This window comes from Triticum aestivum, chromosome 6B (genome assembly GCF_018294505.1).
Source record: "Triticum aestivum cultivar Chinese Spring chromosome 6B, IWGSC CS RefSeq v2.1, whole genome shotgun sequence".
Classification (NCBI taxonomy): domain Eukaryota; kingdom Viridiplantae; phylum Streptophyta; class Magnoliopsida; order Poales; family Poaceae; genus Triticum; species Triticum aestivum.
Window position 1 is genome coordinate 457,518,492 of NC_057810.1, and position 25,166 is coordinate 457,543,657.

General features: G+C 47.3%; 1 long non-coding RNA gene across 1 annotated transcript; it reads right to left on the bottom strand.

The window, feature by feature from the left end:
* Positions 1–23,276: 23,276 nt before the first annotated feature.
* On the bottom strand, positions 23,277–24,766 carry LOC123134229 (uncharacterized). Its single transcript, XR_006465588.1, has 3 exons — positions 24,548–24,766; positions 24,393–24,462; positions 23,277–23,657 (listed from the first exon to the last, which is right to left on the bottom strand). It is a non-coding gene; the product is annotated as an uncharacterized lncRNA (long non-coding RNA).
* Between the last annotated feature and the right edge of the window lie 400 nt (positions 24,767–25,166).

A 25,166-nucleotide genomic window follows, 5' to 3' on the forward strand; every position in this document is an offset into this window, starting at 1 on the left:
GCAGAACCAGACACGAAGCGCGACAGGGACCAGTCGGAGTCGTCCAAGGGTAGCCGATTCTGCGCCTACCACAACCTCTACACCCACAACACGAACGAATGCCAGGAGCTCTGGGCCGTTCGAGAAGGACACATCGGTCGACGCCCCGAGCGCAACGATCGGGGCTACGGTCGAGGAGGAGGAAGAGGTGGAGGACGATGGGACGACCAAGGCCCTCGCCAGGAGTGGTGTGACCGCCCTCGCGAGGATTGCTGGCAGGACCAGCCTCGCGAGGGGGCTTGGAGGGATCAGCCTCGTGAGAATCGCCCTTACGAAAATGCAAGCCTTCCTCCTCTGCCACCACCGCCAAGAAGGAATGACGACCATCACCAGGACGAGGGGGCTGGGGGCTTCCAGGAGCCACGCGCTATTGCTTGCATCTTGGGTGGTGCCCAGGCCCCAGCCTCTCAGCGCATCTTCAAGCAGTTTGCTCGCGAGGTGAACGCAGTCCTCCCCAAGCTCGAGGCCATGCACCCTCTCAGGTGGTCCACATGCGCCATCACGTTCAGCTCAGCGGATCAGCTCAAGTGTGCGGCTACAACTGGCATCCTCCCAATGCTTTGTTCCCCAGTCATCAGGAATGTGCAAGTTACCAGGACACTCATCAATGGTGGCACATGGCTCAATGTTCTGTCCGTCGAGACATTCAACAATCTCCAAGTGCCATATGATCAACTTCAGCCAACCAAGCCTTTCTCAGGAGTCACTGACGGCTCCACTACTCAGATAGGGTAGGTTCGCCTCCGTGTCACCTTCGGGCAGCGCAAGAACTATCATACCGAGCTCATCGACTTTGATGTTGCCCACATTCGCCTGCCATACTATAAGTGCATCTAGTGCCACCGCTAGTTGGTTTTGGAGTATTGACGACAAAGTTGGTTGAGGGACTAATGCATTTGTGAGAATTGCAGGATAACGCAGGTAGTGTCCCTCATTGATTCGGTTTACCTACCGGAGATGACCCCTAAAAATGTATGAAGACATTGAAGACAATGGTGATATGTGAAGATAGTCACATTGAAGACTATGACATGAGAAGACATTGAGCGAAGACTATGAAGCACGAAGACTGTGTTGTTTTGTTGTTTCCTTTTCTTCTTTGTTGAGTCATAGGAACCACCGTACTGTTAAGTGAAGTCCAAGTGAACAAAGTCAGAGTGACTGAAGTGATGCTCAACCCAAATCCTATGTCTTCGAGCGAAGACAATGAGAGCAAATCTTACCCAGAGTTGGATGAGTCATCTTTGCTTGTAGCCCAAGTAAAGTTGCCGTGTGTGTTTGAAATCTGACCGTTGGAACACGTGTCAGTTCCTTAGTGACCCAGGGTCATTTCGGACATATCAGGTCGAGTTGCCTTGTGGCTATAAATAGCCCACCCCCTACACCATAAATTGGTGGCTGCTCAGAGTTAGTTTATGGATTTTGTCGCTTTGAGAGCAACCCACCTCGACGCTTTTGAGAGAGAAATCCTTGCGAGGACAAGCCCAAACACCCAGAGCCAACAAGCCCAAACACCCAGAGCCAAAGAGTGTTAGGCATCACTGAAGTCTTTCTGTCTGTGTGACCTAAAGACTTACTACACTTGAGGACTGTGTATCCTCTAGCCGGTTAGGCGTCGCGTTCTGAGCATCCAAGAGTCATTGTGGATTGCCGGTGAACGAAGTCTGTGAAGGTTCGGAAGTCTACCTTGAAGACTTACCAGAGTGATTGGGCGAGGACTGTGTGTCCTTAGCTCAAGGGGAATAAGGTGAAGATGCGGTCTTCTGAGTTGAATCTCAGCCTCCCTAACCAGACGTGCAGTTGTCACAGCAACTGGAACTGGTCCAACAAATCCTGTGTCTTCAACAAGTGACTGATTCTATCCCTTCCCTCCTTTACTTTGAGTTTGTCTTCGTGAAGTCATTGCTTATTTGTCTTATCTGTTTGACTTCATTGCTTGACTACTATCGTTGATTGGCTTCATACTATCTTCCATCCTGATCCTTACTACCTAGCTGCTATTAGTCTTTGTACGTTCACATTATTGCATACTTGAATATGGCTTGCTTGTTGTAGTTTATCTTCCGCTGCATATCAATTAGGTCATTTCTATTGTTTGTCTTCGAAACTTCCACGTTTTGAAGACTTTGATAAAAATCTGCTATTCACCCCCCTCTAGTCGATAACTAACACTTTCAATTGGTATCAGAGAAAGGTACTCCCTTGTTTTGTGTGATTCGGTTTAACCACCTAGAGTTTAGCTATGTCGACTGCAGGATTGAGGAATGTATCTTGCCCCACCTTTGACAGTCATGAGTATCCTCAGTGGAAAGCCATGATAAAGAAGCGACTCATGGCTATCGATAGCGAACTATGGACCGTCACTGAGATTGGTCTTACCGATCTATGCAAGATGGCGGAGGCTGATGACATTCACAAGTACACTCTACTAAACCTCACAGCGAAGGATGTCATCTGCTCCTGTCTGTCCCGAAATCAGTTCAGGAACGTCATGCACCTCAATCACGCGAAGCTAATCTGGGACCGGCTTTCTGAGGTCTATGAAGGTCATCTTAATCGTCATGATCCTTGGCTTGATGACTACAAGGAGTCTCTTAAAGAGATGACCTTTCCACCGGAATCGTCTTCATCTTCACCATGCCTCATGGCAGGGGGTGCTAAGGTAACTGAATGCTACCTCTCTGAAACTAGTGATGATGAATCAGGTGATGAATTTGGCCCCAGCTATGTCAAACTTGCTTCCCTTTCCACTAAACAACAAAGAGCTTTAGAAAAGGTTCAAAACATGCTTAGTAAGAGTGATGATATGTTGGGCGAAGAAATGGATCAGTCAAAAGCTTTGGCTGAGAGTCTTCAGAGACTTCATTCCAAGTTTGACGCCCTTCAAGATCAACATAATGCTCTCTTGTCTGATCATGAGAAACTTTCTTCTGAATGTCTTCAAAGAAAGCTAGATCTTGAAAAGATAAGAGTGGATTATGGAGATCTTCTGAAGGAGCGCGATTCATTACTTGCTCAACAAATCAGCGTTACACAGAATGGATTTGAACCACTATGTTTAAAATGCATTGAGCGTGATAACGCTACCTCAGTTGCTGAATGTTCCAATGCCGCTGATGTTGCATTGTCTTCAACTACTGATGTGGAAACTAACCCCTCTATGGAGGATACCATTGCTATTGCTGATGAAAATGCTAGGTTGAAGACATTGCTTGAAACAAGGATGTATAAAAGTCTGAAAGGACATCAGGCACTTTGTGATATCCTCAAAAAGCAGATTCTGAACTGAAACCCTAGGAAAGAGGGTGTTGGGTTCGAGAGGAAAATGAATGCTGATGGTTCCTACTGGAAGCCTGAACAGTATCCCAAAACCACATGGGTTGCTGCAAAGGAACCTTCAGCGGATCCATCCACTTTATCTGGCTTTACCTGTGCTAATCCTATTATCATTGATGAATCCTTTGATGCAAACTATAAAATGTTCAAAAATCAAAATGGTGAAGTGTTTGCCAGGTATATTGGTACTAACTGCAGGAATGGACCACCTATGAAGAAGATCTGGTTTCCCAAAAGCTGTCTTGAGAATCTTCCAGTGAATGTCATCATGACACCACCAGGGAAGAAGACAAACCCCAGACCAAATGCATCATATGGTCCAACGACTTCATACAAATAGAGGACTCACTTGAGTCACCCTAACGCCAATGTTTTGCAGGGAAATCATGCTCAAACTTATGAATATGAACGTGTGTCCTCAAACCACCATGTTCATAGGACTAAGAACTTTTCTGCTTATTCATATGAGTATCATTCATCTCCTGCAAGGCTATTTGCTAGGGCTTCAAAGCCGAAATTCTCAGATGCTGCACTTAGACTCATTGCTTCTAAGCCACCCCTGAAGATGTGGGTGGTGAAGAAGAATTAACTCTCTTTTGCAGAATATGGTCTCCAGCCAGCAATCAAAGGCGTCCGATACTATTGCTGGGGACCTAAAACACATTACGGGACGCTCGATAAAATGACTTACTATGTATTCCACATACGAATCACTTACCTGTCATACTATGTGTTCTAACCTTGATCTAAGCTGTAATAATCCTAGTGTGCATCAAATGCTTATGCTTCACAACATACCTTGTGAAGCCTATCCTCCTAACTGCACTGTAGGGTATGACACCTCGTGCTTCAGAAAGGATTATCGACAGCGGATGCACTAATCATATGACTGGTGATCAAAGTCTTCTCATGGACTCAACCTTACGTCCATCCAACAAGAGTCAAATCACATTTGCTGACATTGGTAAAAGCAAGGTATTGGGTCTAGGTAGAGTTGCAATCTCAAAGGATCAACACATGGATAAAGTGATGCTTGTTGAATCCCTTGGGTTCAACTTAATGTCTGTCTCAATGCTTTTGTGACTTGAACATGATTGTGCTATTTGGAAAATATCGTTGCCTTGTACTAATGGAATCTGACAAGTCTCTAGTCTTTGAAGGGTATAAGAAAGATGATCTATACATGGTAGATTTCTCAGCAGGTCCACAGCTTGCTGTATGTCTTCTTGCAAGCTTCAGAATGCTGGCTCTGGCATCGGAGGCTGGGGCATGCTGGCATGAGGAACTTACACACACTCGTCAAGAAGAAGCATGTCATAGGCATCGAAGGTGTCAAGTTCAAGAAAGATCATTTGTGTGGTGCCTGTGAAGCTGGAAAGATGACTAGGGCGAAACTCCCCTCGAAGACAATCATGACGACATCTCAACCCTTCAAGCTATTACACATGGACTTATTTGGCCCTACTCACTACTCTACCCTCACAACAACAACTTTTCTCTATGGCTTCATTATTGTTGATGACTACTCAAGATACACATGGGTGCACATAATTCTCTACAAGACTGAAGTACAAGATGTCTTCAGACGATTTGCCAATCGAGCCATGAACAATTATGGCATCAAGATCAAGCATATCAGAAGTGATAACGGCACTGAATTTAAGAATACTGGGCTTGATCTTTATCTGGATACAATGGGAATCACTCATGAGTTTTCTGCTCCATACACACCTCAGCAAAATGGCATTGTAGAGCGCAAGAATAGAACTCTCATTGAGATGGCTCAAACAATGCTCGATGAGTACAAGACACCAAGAAAGTTCTGGCCTGAAGCTATTGATACAGCATGTCACATCATCAACCGTGTTTACATCCACAAGCTTCTGGGCAAAACATCCTATGAGCTCCTTACTGGCAAGAAGCCAAATGTTAGCTACTTCAGAGTCTTTGGTGCTAGGTGCTGGATCAAGGATCCCCATCACAAGTCAAAATTTGCACCTAAATCTCATGAAGGCTTCATGCTCGGTTATAGAAAGGACTCGCACTCTTATAGAGTCTTCAACCTCTTTCACTACAAGATTGTTGGAAGTGTGGAGGTGCGATTTGATGAAACCAATGGTTCACAACGAGAGCTCCTACCAAGCACACTAGAAGAAGCACCTCCCAGTGAATCTATTAAGCTGATGGGAACTGGTGAAATCATGCCTTCTGAAGCACAGCCTGAAGAGGAACTTATCATTTCTGCACCAAACCAACTTGAAGACAATGCTCAGACCGAAGACAATCCTCCCAATGATGACAATGATCAGCATGAGCAAGGTCTTCATCCAGTTCATCCTCGTGTTGCAAATGAAGTACAAATTGAGAAGATAATTGATAGCATCAATGCACCTGGTCACTTACTCACTCAAGAGCAACACAGTTAGCAAATTTCTCTGGGCATTTTTCATTTGTGTCAATATCAGAACCCAAGAAAGTTGCTGAAGCCTTTATGGAACCTGAATGGATTCAAGCCATGCAAGAAGAACTTCAACAGTTCAAGCTGAATAATGTTTGGGAACTTGTCAAGCGCCCTGACCCTCACAAGCATAACATTATTGGCACTAAATGGATATATCAAAACAAACAAGATGAGCATGGTCAAGTCGTCAGAAACAAAGCACGTCTTGTGGCTGAAGGATATACTCAAGTTGAAGGAATTGACTTCGATGAAACATTTGCTCCTTTAGCAAGGCTTGAAGCTATTCGCATACTGCTAGCCTATGCTAATCACCACAACATCTTGCTATATCAAATGGATGTGAAGAGTGCATTCCTCAACGGCAAGATTGAAGAAGAAGTGTACGTTGCTCAACCACCTGGCTTTGAAGATCCAAAACATCCTGATATGGTGTACAAACTAAACAAAGCACTGTATGGCCTCAAACAAGCTCCTCGCGCTTGGTATGATACGATCAAAGACTTCCTGAAGAGCAAAGGCTTCAAACCTGGATCCCTCGATCCCACAGTCTTCACGAAGACATATGATGGTGAACTGTTTGTGTGCCAAATATATGTGGATGGCATTATCTTCGGCTGCACCAACCAAAAGTATAGTGATGAGTTTGGATACATGATGCAAGAGCAATATCAGATGTCCATGATGGGTGAGCTGAAGTTCTTCCTTGGTCTTCAAATTCATCAGCAAAGGAATGGCATCTTCATATCTCAAGAAAAATATCTCAAAGATTGTCTAAAGAAGTTTGGAATGCAAGATTGCAAAGGGTACATGACGCCAATGCCAGCCAAACACCATATTGGTCCCGACGACAATGGTAAAGAGTCCGATCAAAAGGTATACCGCTCCATGATTGGTTCTTTACTTTACCTATGTGCATCTAGGCCAGATATTATGCTTAGTGTTTGCATGTGTGCTCGATTCCAAGCGGCACCAAAGGAATCGCATCACTTAGCTGTGAAGCGAATTCTTAGATATTTGGCTTACACCCCAACACTCGGATTATGGTATCCAAAGGGCTCAAGATTTGATCTGGTTGGATTCTCGGATGCTGATTATGCTGGTGACAAGGTCGATCGCAAGTCTACATCAGGCACATGTCACTTTCTAGGACGATCACTTGTCTGTTGGTCTTCAAAGAAGCAAAACTGTGTATCACTCTCAACTGCTGAATCTGAATACATTGCTGTTGGATCTTGCTGCGCTCAGCTTCTGTGGAGGAAGCAAACTCTCAAGGACTATGGCATCAATCTGAAGCAAGTCCCTCTCTTCTGCGACAACGAAAGCGCTATCAAGATTGCCAACAATCCAGTCCAGCACTCGAAGACAAAGCACATTGAAATTCGTCATCATTTTCTCAGAGACCATGTCATGAAGAAAGATATTGACATCATTCACGTCAACATTGAAGAGCAACTGGCAGATATCTTCACAAAGCCCTTGGATGAGAAAATGTTTTGCAAGTTACGGTGTGAGCTAAATATCTTGGAATCCTCAAATGTCTTGTGATCAGGCACACATCCTAACACTTATGCATGTTGATGACTTAGATGTGCAACACACGAAGTAAAGTATATCTTCAATCAATGAAGACTTACATTCTGAGTGTGAATACATTAACATGGAATTTGACTTCGGAGCGCCACGACAATTGTGCGCCGTGTCTGGGTCTAATACTTCCTATACGGTGGGTAATGCCACCACCAAATTTCTTGGTTTGAAGTGTTTCACTCATGGCATTATTGTTGAAAATCTTTGCATTTGGTTTGTCTTCAACTTTCAACTTATCTTCATGATTTACTTCACTATGTTGAGTTGATTGCTTACATATATATATACGAGTATTCTGTCCTCTATAGCATTCACTTATAGCTATGTCTTCATTTGTGAATCTTTTGAACTAAGTGAATGTGATCGGACCCTAATCTCTCTATGCTTTCTATCTCAAACTCTATCTGTCCAAATCATATGCATTCTATTGAAACTGTCAAATGTCTTCTCTACATCCTTGTCAGCAGAAGACACATAGACAAACATCAAGTCCTTTTAAATGATTCATCTTTATTGTTGAAATCCGGAGAAGCCGGAACAACCATCCGACAAACTTGGCAGGCGTGGGAACGTGGGACAACTCTGAGTATGTTGCATGCTTGCCACGTGTCCCACGGATGTGAACAGGCAGAGGCACCTGCGTAATTGCGCTATGCCGCACACCTACTTATAAATACGTGTCCTCTGCAGTCAATAAAACCTTCTTCCACCTCTCCACCTCGTCAAAACCCTAGCGCCACCACTAGCTTTCGACGACGCCGGTGACGAAGCGCTTAGCTGCCGCGACTTCTCCGACGCCGTCCTCACGTCGGCCGCGGGCAACGTCCTCTCCGCCGCCGCCATAGGTGTCCTCCATCGCCAAATTAGGGCACGGTGGATGGAACTGCTCGGTCTCCTATTCATCCCATCTAGCAGTTCTTCGTGTGGTAAATATAACTCTATTTTTACCATCTTTTTGATCCGCAATGATTCATCCTATTTACCAAAATTGGTTTCTATCTACACAATGTTAGATCTATTCTGTCTGCATCTCATACTGCCTAGTATATTCACTTAAGCTTCATACATAGTTAGATTCCTCACTTGTACTTATTCACGGATTCGTACAAATCTGGAACCAACTCTCAACACATAAGTGAATGTCTTCGCAACATGAGGTCAATGTCTTCAAACTGATTTATCTTCAAAATCTTCTGAGAATGCATATGACCTCTTCCCCTTCCCTCGCATCTCTAATGCTGTCACAGGTACATGTCCAAGGGAGAATCCCTTGGTTCTCATAGTCTGCATTCGTTTGCAGAATTCTTACATCAACACATTAACACTCCTGAAGCTAGTTCCTGTTTGACCAGCAAGCGAAAGCCCTTGAAGCCTTTGATCATATTGAAGCCATTCAGTTTGAAGTTCATGGCTGCAGAGAAATCAGTAAGGAAGGGTGGTAGACAGCGTCGAGGGGGAACATCAAAAGATTTGCCTGATGACCTTGCAGAAATCTACAAGACAGATCCTAAAGAGGATTATAATCAGCGCAAGACCCGAATCCAATGGATTCGACACTATTGGGCTGAACAATGGTTCAAGTACAAGTTCGTGACCCAGGAGTACGCTGAGAAAAATGCGATCAAGGGTCCTTGGGGTGATATTCTCAATCGAGGCCTTCCCCCCAAGAACAAAGCTGAAGCTATTGCATAAGAATTCTATCCTTGTATGGTCCGTGGACCACAGCCTGAAAATGCCGATCCATCATCATTGCTCTGGTGTCGTGATGATAATCTCTTCAAGCGCAACTTTCAGTATGCAAAGGCTTCGCAAAGGACCAAGGCCTCAAGTCACTCTTCCGAGCGTTCCAGAAGGAGAAGTGCACCACCAACCTGCTGCACATCAAGTGTTTTCAGAAGCCACTCCAACTGTGAATGTCTCCGTGTCTGAAGCCCAAGCTGCTGAAGACAATCCGGCTGCATCAGCCGATGACGAACATCAAGAAGATCGTGTCTCTACTCCCCCCATTCCTAAAGAAGCTGTTCCAGAAGTGAACGTGGCCGTACCAGACCCTCCAGCTCAACAAGTGGAGGCTGAAAACATTGAGGCTGCCACCACTAACACGAATGAAGCCAATGACGTAGTCATGGCTGAAGCTAATGTGGAGCCTGCACCAAGCAACATGCCAGAAGTCAATGCTGCAACTGCTCCTGAAGCTTCTGTTGTGCAGCCTAAAGCCACTGTTGCTGCCACTGCTCCTATTCCGCCACCAAGGCCATATACAATTGAGAAAGCATACAACCATGGTGAGCTAATCACAGTAAGATGGCCCGTTCTGGTCCCTCCGCCTAATGTCTCTGGTCCTCAGTTTGATTATCACATTGAGCATAGGCCTCAGGTCCAGAAATCAAAGCCAAGACTGCCAAGGTTTCCAGGTACTGCCACATTTGTCGGGTCCTTCAATGCAAATGGCTTCAAAAGCCACAACACCTTCTTTGATAGCTCAAAGAACCCCTACTCAAGGCCAAGAATATCATCTGATCGTTTCTGGAGTCATCAGCAGCGAAGCTATTACTCCTGCGTTCTGTATGATCAAGGGCGCATTTTCCCTCATATGCGCCTCGACACTGAAGCCATTCTGGATTGCCATGCTTAGAAGAAGCACTTGAATGCTTTCGTGCTGCTGGTCTGCTCAACTTTGTGACAGACAAAGAACATTGGAATGAAGAACTTTTTCTTCAATTCTATGCTACCCTCCACATTCGCGGCTACAATAGGGATACAAAAACATGGATTCTCGAGTGGATGACCGGAAATGTTCATCATGAAGCCAAGGCTCTTGACATCATTGAGCTCACATGCCTATCCACTCCCGGAGAGTTATACGAACCTGGTTGTCAAAACCACCGCAATGCACTGGAGAGCATATTTCATAAGCCTAAACCCAACATGAGCCAGATGTTGAGCATGTTGAAGCCATTGCCACATGACGCTGAATACCCAAAGGAGTTCTTTGTTGATGACCTTGAGTATCTGCCGCGCACCATATATCACATCATCAGGCGGACTCTATGGCCTATGAAAGGACATTCATCAGCTGCAAAACTTGAAGGAGCCATGAAGACATTGGTCTTTTACATCCTTAATGGCATCAGCTTCAATGCCCAAGATTTCTTCCTCAGGTAACTGGCTACATCTGGATCTGACCTTTTTTGGCCTAAAATTCTATGCTCCATGGGTCATGCGCCTCATCAAGCAACACTCTGCTGTCAACTATCAGCCCTCTTCTCGCAATCATGTGATCTTTCTACCAGAGGTTGATATGTCAGTTGAAGCCATATACCCTGAGCCTGCGAAGAAGCCTCTTTGTCTTCAAAATGCTGAACATCAAAGCTTCACTCAGCCTATGGAAGGAGTCCAAGCTGTCACGCGTGTCTATCCGATGACTGGAAACACTTGTCTGCCTCATCGTGCGCCAACTGAAGCTACTGAGAGCACAATTTCTCAAAGGCCAAAGAAGCACTCTCGGGTCCTAAATGACTGAGAACTTCTTGTGGCTCTACATCAGAAACAAGATAAGCATCATTTTTGGCTCAAGCGTCAGATGCAAAGTCTCTTGGTGGATGTAAATCGCATTCGAAATCTTGCCACCAAAAATGCATTTGTCACTCACGAAACCTGTCGGCGATCATGGAAGAGTTTGACCCTGCTCAGTGCTGAAGCAGATCTTCAAGACGATGGCTTCACTGAACGATTCAAATTTGACTCCACTCCTCCATGGAATGATGTCCTACGATGAACTCCATCCCTTGAAGACTCTGACTATTCTTCCTCCGCGGCAACTATGAATGCCAACGTGATCGATGATGAATACGATGCTACTTCACCACCCCCTACCTCTGCATGCATCGACACTTCACCAAGTTTGTCTGCACCGCCAAACGACAACGACAACCCAGCTGCTTCAACTACTCCTCATGAGGACGAGTAGATGCTCTATGTCTTCAAACCTTTTTGGTCATTACTGACAAAAGGGGGAGAAGCGTATGAGTTTGATAGTCTTCAAGCGGGTTCATATGGGCGGTTGCTTTATATTTTGCCTAGTGGTTACAACTCTTGCTTTTGATACATTTCATTCGTTGAGTTGTAACACTTAAACTCGATGGTCGTCTACTACTTATTTGCTCTTTCATGTGCGATGATAACTTCCGCACTTAGATCATTCTGCAGACCTCCATTTTCCACTATGCATGCCATTCTTTAAGTTGTATCATTTCATGCATAATGAATTATCTTCATAAGTTGAAGATGATCTCCACAAGTACAACCTTCCATGTGCATTTGCATTCCAAAAGCAAATTACTTATATGCACATCCTCAGGGGGAGCCCTTGCCTCTTATGAAGACAATACCCTATCCTTTACAATTTCACATACTTTATTCTCGTTGAAAACTTCAACCAGTTTGTCATCAATCACCAAAAAGGGGGAGATTGTAAGTGCATCTAGTGCCACCCCTAGTTGGTTTTGGAGTATTGACGACAACGTTGGTTGAGGGACTAATGCGTTTGTGAGAATTGCAGGATAACGCAGGTAGTGTCCCTCATTGATTCAGTTTACCTACCGGAGATGACCCCTAAAAATGTATGAAGACATTGAAGACAATGGTGATATGTGAAGATAGTCACATTGAAGACTATGACATGAGAAGACATTGAGCGAAGACTATGAAGCGCGAAGACTGTGTTGTTTCATTGTTTCCTTTTCTTCTTTGTTGAGTCATAGGAACCACTGTACTGTTAAGTGGGGTCCAAGTGAACAAAGTCAGAGTGACTGAAGTGATGCTCAACCCAAATCCTATGTCTTCGAGTGAAGACAATGAGAGCAAATCTTATCCAGAGCTCGATTAGTCAGCTTTTCTTGTAGCCCAAGTAAAGTTGTCGTGTGTGTTTGAAATCTGACCGTTGGAACACGTGTTAGTTCCTTAGTGACCCTGGGTCATTTCAGACATATCAGGTCGGGTTGCCTTGTGGCTATAAATAGCCCACCCCCTACACCATAAATTGGTGGCTGCTCAGAGTTAGTTTACGGCTTTTGTCGTTTTGAGAGCAACCCACCTCGAAGCTTTTGAGAGAGAAATCCTTGCGAGGACCAGCCCAAACACCCAGAGCCAAAGAGTGTTAGGCATCACTGAAGTCTTTCTGTCTGTGTGACCTGAAGACTTACTACACTTGAGGACTATGTATCCTCCAACCGGTTAGGCGTCGCGTTCTGAGCATCCAAGAGTCATTGTGGATTGCCAGTGAACGAAGTCTGTGAAGGTTCGGAAGTCTACCTTGAAGACTTACCAGAGTGATTGGGCGAGGACTGTGTGTCCTTAGCTCAAGGGGAATAAGGTGAAGATGCGGTCTTCTGAGTTGAATCTCAGCCTCCCTAACCAGACGTACAGTTGTCACAGCAACTAGAACTGGTCCAACAAATCCTGTGTCTTCATCAAGTGACTGGTTCTATCCCTTCCCTCCTTTACTTTGAGTTTGTCTTCGTGAAGTCATTGTTTATTTGTCTTATCTGTTTGACTTCATTGCTTGACTACTATCGTTGATTGGCTTCATACTATCTTCCATCCTGATCCTTACTACCTAGCTGCTATTAGTCTTTGTACGTTCACATTATTGCATACTTGAATATTGCTTGCTTGTTGTAGTTTATCTTCCGCTGCATATCAATTAGGTCATTTCTATTGTTTGTCTTCGAAACTTCCACGTTTTGAAGACTTTGATAAAAATCTCCTATTCACCCCCCTCTAGTCGATAACTAGCACTTCCACATACAATATCATCCTCGGGTATCCAGCCCTGGCTAAGTTCATGGCAGTGACTCACCATGGTTACAATGTCCTCAAGATGCCGGGAAGCGGCGGAATCATCATAGTCCCCTGCAAAGAGAAGGATGTGGTGTGCTCCCTCGAGCATGCCTTCCAGGCTGCATCGGTCGAAGACCCAGACAGCAAGAGTGAGAACCCTCCCGAGGCAGTTCCTAAGAAGAAGACATCACCCAACTCAAGTCCTCAAGAGGTAGGCATCTCCAGAGGCGCCGCATCAGGATCTGCGCCCGTGCAAGGGGCGCCTCCCTCCGTCGCATAGGAAGGCGCGCCTAGCGCCCTCCTCGGGTGAGGCTCGGGGGTTCTCTCCTGGAGGGCCTCAGACTTTGCCAGGATCACAAGGGAGGCGCTCGGGCACCACTTGGAGGCATGCTTTGCGGCTCGTTTCCCTCGGGAAGGCATGGGGCAAGGAGGGCCCAACCCTCAGGAGTTCATCACCAAGGTCACTCAGGAGCTGCAGGAATCGAGAGTTGTACGCAATGATCGCCGCCTACCTGGCATAGCTCCCCATCCAGGCGAGGATGGCGGGCTGCGTGTCTGCATCGACTACCCAGGGCTCAGCCGAGTCGTGTGTCAGGAGAGTTTCTGCCCTTCGTGCGTGGGACGCTGCAAGGGTCCGCCACACAGCTACGTTCGCATGCCTTTCGGCCTTCCGAACACGGCTGCTGCTCACCAGTGTCTTCTGCGGAGCATTTTGGTAGCTAAGGAGGCCAGGCACCACGTAGTACTGGCAGAGATGGAGATGGTCCTCGAGGAACCGCCCGGACCCCCAGAGCCTCCCGAGGCTCAGGGCTCTGGCGGCTCGTGAGGATCGGCTTCTTCACCGCGCATCGTCAGCTACTTCAACACCGGCTCTACAATGGTATCAGGTGACATCTTTCGAGTTTCGTTTTAGCTGGGAGCGCCCTCAGGGTTGCATTATTCCCAGGTCGCGTGGGTCTGCCCTGCGGCATATATCCCTTTTGCTTATGTCTTTAGTTTACCTTGCTGGGGGCGCCCCTCGGGCTGCATCACCCCCAAGCCACTCGGGCCTGACCCAGTGGCATGTATCTTTCTTGCATCTATCTAAGCCAATTTACCTTCATGCTTAACCTGCCTATGATAATCGCCTGCTAGATTGACACTTACCTTTGGAGCCGCTCGCTCTGGCACGGTGCATGTGCATGGGTCCGTCCCTGCAACGTCGAAAAATCTGAGTGGTCGAGCTCTGGCCGGCGACAGCCCTGCAAGCGCCACCTCACCAGGCCCTCGGTGCCCTCACCACTCTCTCAGAGCAACCAATGGCTGGCCGTCAATCGGAATGGCAAGCCGTGCATTCCTCGTGTTGGTTTACAGGGACTTCCTGAGGCCTAAAGCATGAGGCACCGTGAGCTCTCTCTCTCTCTCTCTCTCTCTCTCTCTCTTGCCCGTGCAATCCGCTTGCGTGTTAAAAGGGGGGCGCCTGAGCATCGCGACTTAGGAACTCTTACTGGCTCTCCAGCCCTCACCCCTGGCCTTGTCCATGGCACCGCGACCTGGCATACCAGTGGTGGCTGAGCTCGCTCGAGGGCCGGGACCTAAGGACGTAGAGCACAAAGGAAAGCGTGGGGAAAAGAAGGGAAGCTCGTGAGGTCCAAACCCAGCTACAATCTCAGCTGCCGATGCGCAAGTCTGGCACTTCGTGAAGGAACAACTCCATACTTTCGATATAAGTCTCTGTGGCGGCGATGTTGCCTTCCTTTCTTGCCTTTCGGTGGCTGCTTGAGCGCTAAAGGGGACCTCCTATGCATCGCGCCTCAGGGGCTCTTACTGGACCTCGGGCCGCTCACCTCCTGACCTTGACCACGGCATCGCGGCCTGGCATACCAGCGACGGCTGAAGCCTGCCCGGGGACCGAGACCTGTCAGCATAGAGCACCAAGTCATTGCGAAGTTAGAAAGGAGGAACCAAGCCGAAACAGGACATGCATTTTGCACCACTTCATAATAAGGATAATATCAACAAAAGACATTGTAGACGCTTTACATGCCCCCACGGGGTATCTCCTCGATTCTTCGCAGGGAACAAAAGACGCGAATCCTAGGGAGCCCTAACTACAAGCCCCCCCCCCCATGGCCGACACCATCATCAACAGTGGGCCACGGGAGGCCGACGCCAACCTCATCCAGATCAGCCGCGCTAGCGGCCTGATGAGGCAGCCTTGCTCCGAGCGCGACGCGAGCTCGGAGGCACATAGCTATCATCGCTCGTCTCCGGAGTCGCGAAGAGCTCGGGAGAGTCGCTGGACTCCCAAGCATCGCCGCTGCTGCCAGAGGAGCCGTTGGGGAATCGGGTGGCAGGCCAGGCCCTTGCCGCATCGACGTCCTGGCTGCCTCCCTTGGGGCAGCACTCCAGCCGGCGGCCTTCCGCATCGAAGACCTTGAAGAGCATTAGGGAGGCGCCGTCGTATTCGAAATGAATCACGAGGGCACCTCCTGTCCGGTAGACCCGGGCGATCTCGCCCCAGCCCCGGGTCATGTAGACCTTACCCGGAGCGACGACTTCAACCTTCGCTCCGGTCGCCGGGGTACCACAGTTGGCGTGTTGTAGCCAAAGCTCGAGAGGCCCCCTTGGCGGCATCTCGAAAGCGAAGAAAGGAGGAAAGCGGATCCAAGAGCTCAGAGGCATGGCGGCATGGAGAACGAGCTCGCGAGAGGAGTCCGCGGCATGGACTCCAGGAGCAACGACACGCACCGCCATGGTTCGTCAGCATCGCTGACGGCGCGAGCGGCGCAGCTCGGCGTCTTCTTCTCCAGGGCCCTCAGCCCGGGCGTACAGAGGGAGAGGAAACCCGGGAGGTGGCCGCTCGTACCAAGGCCTCGACGTCTCCAGCATTGCGACCTCGTCGTGGCGGCCGGGGACCGGCCGCTTCTTCGGTGGGAGCGGATCAGGCCCCTCTCGGAGGGCCTTTCCTTTCTCATCGGTTGAGAACCGACGGATCGGTGCCATTGGCAGTGACATGCAAGGGGAGCGAGGAAGAAGAAGCAAGCGGAGCGAGAAGAGATGGACCGCGGGGGCTCATGCCTCTCCGTACTTATAGGCCATAGGAGGCCAACCGTTGGCCTCCACGATCGCAGGTAATCATGACTCTTTTTGCATGCAGCAGGGACTCACCAAATCGGGCAGTTGCCGAGGCAGCGTGGGGAAGAGGAGACGCCCACGTCCAATCAACCTCCACGCAGCAACCAAGGCCGCATGCTGTTGGGGCCCGCGGCCCTCCGCACTTGCCCTTTCGCTTCGCTGCTAAGCCAAATCCGAGCGCGGCTTGGGCCTGGGGGCTACTGTCAGTGTTCTGGGAATGGGGGTCCCCAGACTTGCCTGCCTATGGCCCGCGGCGTCGCTCAAGGGGTGGCCCAGTATGACCCATCTACATCAACCCAAGCACAAGACCCTCGCGAGGGGCCAAGCCTCGCGGGGCGGACGATGCAAGGATTCCTCAGTGGCGGCCACACCAGGCAGGCTCGCGAGGAGGCGGAGAGATCAAAGCAGGGGTACCTCGCGAGGTGCTCATGACGCAAGCCATGACGATCGAGACCAGGCGGGCGCCAGGCGAGCGACATCCTGTGCAGTGTCCTCGTTTCCTCTTTGGTGCAAAGGGGGCAAGCACAGGCGCGGAGTACCGAGGCATCAAGCAAAGGTTACCATATCGGTGCAACAAGACGAAGACCAGCAGATCGGTAGGACGGAGGTCACGGTGGAGCCCAAGACAGCGTCATCGCTAGTGCCTTTGGCAGTCGAAGACCAACTTTGGTCAGGATGGCTCGTACTAGTTGTTTCCCTTCAAAATGGCCGTTGTTGGCTCCCTTCCCGCTTAATATTTGGGAAGAGGACCAGGGCCTCTATAAATAGAGATAGCCACCACAGTAGAGATCATCTCATCTAGAGACAATCAAATCCACCCAAGTAGAACGGCACACCACCTCAAGAACACCCCTCGCGAGGCTGTTCTCCCTCTGTACTATTCATCATCAGCCCCTGAGGCAATCCACGACCACACACACCAGAGTAGGGTATTACACCACAACGGTGGCCCGAACTAGTATAAACCTCGTGTCCCTCATGTTGTTCGTCATGTAGCTTAGATTCACGTCTAGGCGTTGGGACGTGGATCGGTAGGAAGTAGATCTTCGCGCGCACCCCAGTGTTCGAACCTTAAGGGTTTTGCCAGAACCCGATATCCGTCAGCTGCTAAGAGGAAGAAGACTGCTGAGACCCAAACTGCGCCAAGGCGGGAAGAACGTCACATTGTCTTCCCTTCCAGTATGACTGGCTCGAAGCCTAAGGTCCCCTCAGCAGCTTTTGAACTGAAGAAGACAAGAGCGGCTGAAGCTGAAGCCAAGAAGCGCAAGCACAAGGACGCATATGACAATGCTCCTTCTAAGAAGAAACAGATGACTAAGGAAACTAAGTCTTCAAAGAAAGAGCATGCTCCAGCCTCTTAGCCACTCATTGTTGAACCCATCTCTATTGCTCCCCCTGCTGCCACAAACCAAGAGCGTCGAGTTGTACTCCACCAGCCTGCTTGCACAGAGGCTCACGAAGAAGAGCAAGTTCCAGCTGATGACCCCAACATAGATGAAGACATTGGTCATGAAGACAATGTTGTTGATGATGAAGTCCTTCCTCAGCTAGAGCATTAGTTGGTATCATCGCCTGCTCCAACAAGCAGCGAATACATCAGCATTGGTCGTCCATTGGTGCCAATTGCTCAGGATGATTCATGGGCCGAGCGCCCGCAAGAAGAAACCCCAGTTTGAGATGCAACACCCCGTACTCCACCAGCGCAAGTCATCAGCCCAATGGTGAATGACGAAAACAACATGGAGACCACATCATCGCCAAAGGCGTCGCTCGTGTATCAACGAATTCGCAAAGGCCTCAGGCCATCGGTCTCCATGTCAACCATCACAGAAGAAGATTCACACCAATCTAGCTCAGTGGCACGTCAAGTGTTCCCTGAAGAGAATCCTTCTCTAACGGTTCCTCAGTCTGAAGCCAAAGCTGCTGAAGCAATTCTGGCTGCATCAGCCGATGAAGAAACAAGAAGAGAAGAGAGAGTTGCTACACCCCCTTTCCCAGATCAAGTCATTCTCGAGGAGAATGTGATTGTGCAAGACCCTCCGGTCGTTGACCATATGGAGGTTGAGAATGTTGAGGCTGCCACAAACACTCCTGAAGCCAATGACCATATCTTGGATGACGATCGTGTGGAGCCTGAAGCCAATGCTGTGCCTTAAGCCAATGAGAATCTTGAAGCTTCTGCCACGCTGGTCCCCACTGACGGCGCTGTTCCTCCCCCAAGGCCTGACACAATGGAGTTGGCTTACAACTGAGATATGGAGTTGGTCACTATTCGTTGGCCTGTCCTGGTACCACCCACTGGTCCCAGACCGCAATATGACTATCATGTGCAGCAGCGACCACCGGTGCAGAAGCCTAAGCCAAGACTGTCAAGACTTCCAGGTCCTGCTACATCTCCTGGATCCTTCAATGTCAATAGCTTCAGAGCACACAACACCTTCTTTGATAGTGATAAGAATCCCTACTCAAAGCCAAGGATCTTGTCAGATCGCTTCTGGAGCGACCAACAACGCATCTACTACTCTTGTGTTCTCTACAACCAAGAGTGAATTTTCCCTCACATGCGCCTTGACTATGAAGCTATGGCTGGGCTCCCTTGTCTTGAGGAAGCTATGGATTGCTTTCGTGATGCTGGCCTTCTAGAATTCGTCACCGCCAAAGAGCACTGGAATGAAGAGCTTCTGCTGCAGTTATATGCTACTCTTCACATTCGTGGATACAACAGGGATCCGAAGACATGGACCCTTGAGTGGATGACATGTGATGTGCACCATGATGCCAAAGCTCAGGACATCATTGAGCTTACCTCCTTGCCCACTCCAGGTGAATTGTATGAGCCTGGTTGTCAGCGCCACACAAAGAGACTGCAGAGCATTTTTCAGCAACCTGAACCCAATATGAGTCAGATGCTCAGCATGATGAAGCCATTGCCTCATGATGCAGAATATCCAAAGGAATTCTTTGTCCAGGACCTTGAGTACTTTCCTCACACAATTTATCATATCCTGAGGCGTACTCTCTGGCCAATCAAGGGACATTCTTCTGAAGCCAAACTTGAAGGCGCCATGAAGACTTTGGTTTTCTATATTGTCAATGGCATCAAGTTCAACTCCAAGGATTTCTTCATTAGATAGCTTGCTGCATCTAGAATTGATCTTTTTGGCTTGAAGTCTTATGCTCCATGGGTGATGCGCCTAATCAAGCTTCATTCAACTGTCAACTATCAGCCTTCTGCATGTAACCATCTGGTTTTCTTGCGTGAGGTTGATCTGTCTGTTGAAGCAATCTACCCTGAGCCTGCCAAGGAGCCAATATATCTTCACAATGCTGATCATCAAAGCTTCACGCAGCCAATTGAAGGAGTCCATGTTTCGAATGCTGCTGTTCCTGCTTATCCGCTTGCTGGAAATATGCGTCTGCCTCACCATGCTAATACTGAAGCCACTGCCAGTACAGTCACTCAACGGCCTCGGAAGCGCTCTCGAGTCCTCAATGATTGAGAACTACTTGTGGCCTTACATCAGAAGGAAGACAAGCACCATGACTGGCTTAAGCGTCAAATGCATAGTATCTTGGTGGATGTCAATCGCATTCGCAATCTGGCTACCAAGAACTCTTTCGTCGCCCATGAGAATGCTAGGCGGTCCTAGAAAAGTCTCACTCTGCTATGTTCTGAAGATGATCTTCAACCAGATGGCTTCACCGAAAGCTTCAAGTTTGACTCCAGGCCTCCTCCTAATGCAAGCTGGTGCCGTACTACCTCTCTGAAGACTATGAGTATTGATCTTCGGCTGCAACTGTTGTTGCCAATGTCGTCGATGAAGAAGACGATGCCACTTCACCAACCATGTCTGCACTGCATATCGACTCTGCACCAGGCCCCTCTGCACCACCAAACTCCAGCACCGACCCTGCTCCACCATCTGCTCCTTCTGGGAACGAGTAGATGCTCTATGTCTTCAAACCATTTTGGTCCTTATTGACAAAAGGGGGAGAATCATATGAGTTGATAGTCTTCAAGCGGGTCCTTATGGGTGGATGCGTTACTTTTTGCCAAGTCTTACAACTCTCGTCTTTTGATACATTTGATTCTCTGAGTTGTAACACTTAAACTTGATGGTCGTCTGCTACTTTATCTGCTATTCTGTGATGCGATGATAAATCCCGCATGAAGTCATTGTGTAGACGTCCATTTTCCATTATGCATATCACTATATTCTTTACTTGCTTATATGCATAATGCATTGTCTTCACACTTTGATGATGGCCTCCACAAAGCAAAACCTGCCATGTGCATTTGCATTCAAACGCAAGTCATCTATATGCACATCTTCAGGGGGAGCCTTGTCTTATGTATGAAGACAATACTCACAACACTAAACTTTCACATACTTTTAAACCCGTTGAAAATTTCAACCAGTTTTTCATCAATCACCAAATAGGGGGAGATTGTAAGTGCATCTAGTGCCACCCCTAGTTGGTTTTGTAGTATTGACGACAAACTTGGTTGAGGGACTAATGTGTTTGTGAGAATTGCAGGATAACACAGGTAGTAGTCCCATATTGATTCGGTTTACCTACCAGAGATGACCCCTAAAAATGTGTGAAGACATTGAAGACAATGGTGGTCTTTGAAGACATTCACATTGAAGACTATGATAGGAGAAGACATCGCATGAAGGCTATGAAGTGCGAAGACATAGTTGTTTCGTAGTTTCCTTTTCTTCTTTGTTGAGTCATAGGAACCACCGTACTGTTAAGTGGGGTCCAAGTGAACAAAGTCAAAGTGACTAATGTGATGCTCAACCAAATCCAATGTCTTCGAGCGAAGACAATGAGAACAAATCTTATCCTGAGCTGGATAAGTCAGCTTGGCTTGTAGCCCATGCTAAGCTGTCGCGTGTGTTTGAAATTTGACCATTGGACACATGTCAGTTCCTTAGTGACCCAGGGTCATTTTGGACAAATCATGCCGGGTTGCCTCCTGGCTATAAATAGCCCACCCCCTACATTATAAATTGGTGGCTGCTCAGAGTTAGTGCATAGCTTTTGTCGTTTGAGAGCAACCCACCCCCGAAGCCTTTGAGAGAGAATCCTTGCAAGGACAAAGCCCCAAACACCCAGAGCCAAAGAGTGTTAGGCATCACTGAAGTCTTTCTATCCGCGTGATCTGAAGACTTATTACACTTGAGGACTGTGAATCCTCCAGCCGGTTAGGCGTCGCGTTCTAAGCATCCAAGAGTCATTGTGGATTGCCAGTGAACGAAGTCTGTGAAGGTTTGGAAGTCTCCCTTGAAGACTTACTAGAGTGATTGGGAGAGGACTAAGTGTTCCTAGCTCAAGGGGAATAAGGTGAAGACACGGTCTTTTGAGTTGAATCTCAACCTCCCTAACTAGATGTACAATTGTCACAACAATTGGAACTGGTCCAACAAATCCCTTGTCCTCTTCGAGCAACTGGTTCTATCCTACCTCTCTCACCCTACTTCCAGTTTGTCTTCCTGAAGTCTTTGCCTACTTGCCTGGTCTGTTTGACTTCACTATGTGAAGACCGTTGTCTGTTTGGCTTCATACTATCTTCCATCCAGACCCATTCTACCTAGCTGCTTATAGTCTTCGTGCTTGCACTACATTGCTTACTTGACTATGGCTTGTCTAGTGTAGTCTACCTGCCGCTGCATATCAATAGGGTCATTTCTATCGTTTGTCTTCTAAACGCCCCTGTTTTGAAGACTTCCATAAAAATCGCCTATGCACCCCTCCTCTAGTCGAATACTAGCACTTTCAGCATTCACTTATAAAACTACATGTATATTCATCTACATTACTTCTTCAGTATAGTATAGTACAGATGATGGATGGGTTTGAGTTCAAATGTTTGCTTGCACATGTACTACTCATATACTTAGGCACATCGAAAATCAACTACAAGCAGGAACACGATGAGCCAGAACAAGCTAGTAAGACACTAGCAGTAGAGCAACCATAATTTGAAGAAAACTGAGGAATCATAAGGTAATTCTACTAATTACATTAATTTTAGGTAGTGTGCTAGATGAGGTACAAACTGAGATACCATTCGTTCATTCTGTAGCGAAGCAAGATTATTAGCTAGCTAGTACATGACCAGTCATCACTGGATGAGTCATGGTTTAGTTGGTAAAGCCCCCCAAAAGGGAGAGAGAAAAAAGCAGATGACTCCACCCACCTTCATCACCACAAGAACAACATGCAATTTTAGATCATAAAAACTAATGTTCCACGCCCAGTCTTAGCGCACCATCAAAGAATCAACTAAATTTGCTGGAGCGGGAGCGGCGAATGAACCTCCACACTCAGTATTACAATGCAAACAGGTATAATGTTTATTTGCAAGAGGCCAGAACTATTATAAAATCAGGCAATGAACACAAAACATAAAGGCATGCATGTATTATTAATTGAAAGAGAGCATCAATCAGTAAGGATGAAATCCATTCATTTCTTACATATGATAGCATTAGAATATACGGTTAACAAAAGCACAGTATCAGTTTTACGATTTCACCATCAAATCAGAAGTGCTATTACTAATCATAATTAAAATGACTGGGACGTCACTCATATTTAAATTAAGGTCATATATACTACAACAAGCACAAATCTATCCCAGTGCTAACAGTACAGATCTCAAACGAGCTGAGTTCAGGAATGATAAAATTATTAATACAGAAATACCCCAATTCTAAGCAAGCTGGTTAAGTAGTGCAACCTTCCGTATACCATTACATACACTACCAATCACAAACTAACAAACATCCACATAAATGACAAGTCAACCATGCTGATGGACAACAAAATTTAGCTCATGCGGCGCATAACTATTGGACACAAAAACACACAGTTTAAATCAAGATTAGTCTAACTGGAGAACTGTTTTAAGCACAAAATCACATCAAGATATGGACAGTGAGCCAATCATGATCACGGAACTAACATAGCTAAGCTTATGTGGTGCACACATGACTGCCACAAAACCATAGACTTCACATCGGGAATACAACTACACAAGAAACCGTCTAATATAGCTACATTGAGCATAGAAAAAAATTAAGACATGAAGAGTAAGCTAATAACAGTATGGCCATTCTGAAGCCTCACTTCGAACTACAGGACAACCCATCCTTCAAAGTAATAGGACTATCAAGCTCTTTGACTATGGCATATATCCTGGCTGGCTCGCTAACAAGGAGATCATAGTCTTCATGACTATCACTCTTCTCGTGCTTCCATACACCTGCATGAAAGATTTATATCAAAACTTGATACATGAAGTATTGTGCAAAAAATATTGGTGGAACAACAGATTTTGACAGGAAATGGAGTCAGACTGATAACTAGCTACCTGGGAAACAATAGAGATAAACGAAGAACAACAGGCGTAGGTTTAACACAGAAATCCTACCTTTAGTACGGAAATAACAGGGCAAACATCAATGAACAATATGGAAAAAGTTGGAAATTACATGATTCTACAGTTAGCATCTACTAATAGCTATACTTCGTTCCATCGGTATTATCAGAATCTCGATCAAGAATCAAGTATATTAAGGTAATTTAGAGCTAGGCACTGCATTTTGCTTCTATCATTTGTAGCAACAATTTTCATCAACTCTATGCAGAGCATGGAGATATTGATTTAATTGTGTAGACAATTGCTAGGTAGTAAAGAGCTAAGCGTAGCACCATGTTGCTACCATATGATGAATATTTCGAATGGTTGACGAGGAGAGTTATGCCAGCAGGGAAACTGTACATAGAGAATATTTGATATGGTTGAGTGGCTAACTGTCGCACTCATACTTTATCGTCACTACCTCGCCTGCACACTGGAATCGAATTCCACATAGAAGCGTATCACCACTTCACCACATCAGATTCAGAACTCCGCTACATCCACGGATCTCTCATAGATCGGACAAGATAAGCAGAAAAGGGGAGAGAGAGGGAGAGAGAGAGAGACGGAATTTACCTGCACACTCTTCCTTGCTGTAGACGATCCAGCTCCCCTCGAAGCCCTCATCAAAGGACTCATGGAACAACTACAAAAACCAAGCAAACCGTCACAAATCTCACCCCACAACCCAAAAACGAGCAGCGAAGAACCGGACGCAGTGCCAGACATACCAGTTATCGGATCAGACACGTGGGAGCAGGAGCGGGACAGCGGCGCCGAAGGCGGAGAGGTCAAGGGTGTCCTTGCCGTTGCTCATGGCCGCTGGAGACTCGGGCTTGTTCCTCCCGTGCGGGCGGCGGCGGGGAAGGTTGGGTGAGAAACCGTAGCCGCGGTGAAGCGTTGGGTGGGGTTGGGGGTTGGGGGCGCGGGCTTCTAAGACAAGCACGAACTCGTTGCTGGCCCGAGTGCGAGGGAGTAGGTAGCACCATGGGGCCCCGACGGGTGCGCCTCGGTGAGCGCAGGGCATGGGGCGGCGAAGCAAGCACTACAAAAAAAAGACACCTCCGTGACATTTTGGGCCGAACGAATTTTTTTTTCTGTCATACATATGACACTTCTATGATGATAATTGTGACAAAACCCGGTATCATCATAGATGTGGTGGGCTCCTACTTCTATGACAAAAAATCATGACAGAAAATGGGCTTTTCATCCTGGGCGGGCCGGAGACGCAGCTGCATGACATTCTTTGGGCCGTCCATGACGGAAAAAACCGTGGTAGAAGCGAGGGGGAGGAAAGTTTTGGGGAGTTACCGGTTACGGTGGGAGGTCGGTGGCGGAGCAATGCGC